The sequence below is a fragment of the Penaeus monodon genome, chromosome 33 (assembly GCF_015228065.2).
Source record: "Penaeus monodon isolate SGIC_2016 chromosome 33, NSTDA_Pmon_1, whole genome shotgun sequence".
NCBI lineage: Eukaryota > Metazoa > Arthropoda > Malacostraca > Decapoda > Penaeidae > Penaeus > Penaeus monodon.
The window spans coordinates 19,838,133-19,838,718 of record NC_051418.1 but is presented as its reverse complement, the minus strand read 5'-3'; the positions used below and the strand labels follow the sequence as shown (position 1 = coordinate 19,838,718).

The 586-nt window shown below is 41.5% G+C and overlaps 1 protein-coding gene across 2 annotated transcripts in view; it reads right to left on the bottom strand.

Annotated features, from left to right (window-relative positions):
- LOC119594124 (bestrophin-3-like) overlaps window positions 1–586 on the bottom strand; it is a gene marked incomplete at its 5' end in the record, with an annotated part of 34,187 nt that overhangs the window by 3,181 nt on the left and 30,420 nt on the right.

Here is a 586-nt window from a genome sequence, read left to right as displayed (position 1 = left end):
ATACCAGAATACACCATATGCTACTATTCTACCAATCAGTTACTAAAAGGCAGATGCTGGCTCGATAAAAGCCCTCTTGCAGATGCATTTGCACGCTCTAATTACTGGCAACGAAAGCACTAACTATCCATGCTGTTGCCGCAAAAGATGATCTATGCTGTCCCAGAACACTAATGAAGGAAGTTGAGGGAAATGAGGAATGAGGTTTGGCTGCGGTGCGAGGCGGCGGTTAGAGAGTGCGAGGACAAAGTAGTAAGTGACATACCTTGCGTAGGTTCAATCAGTACGGGTTCAAAAGCGTGAGTTTTGTCAGTGCAAGGTCGCAAAGGAAAGCCATTTTGGATCCACATGGTTCTATGAGATTAGGTGACGAATTGAAATCGATGACAATAAATATCTTTAAAGAATAATAATAGCAATAAAGTAGAGCGTCATTTGGTTGTAAGATTGTGACTGAGACATATAGAAGCCAGATTTTAAATAGCGGGAAACCCTCAATTTTAAAGTGCGAGGAAGCGGTGTACAACAATTAGAGAAGAAAAACTTAAGCTCTTTGGCAAGTAAAACGACAATCGCTGAAGAAGGA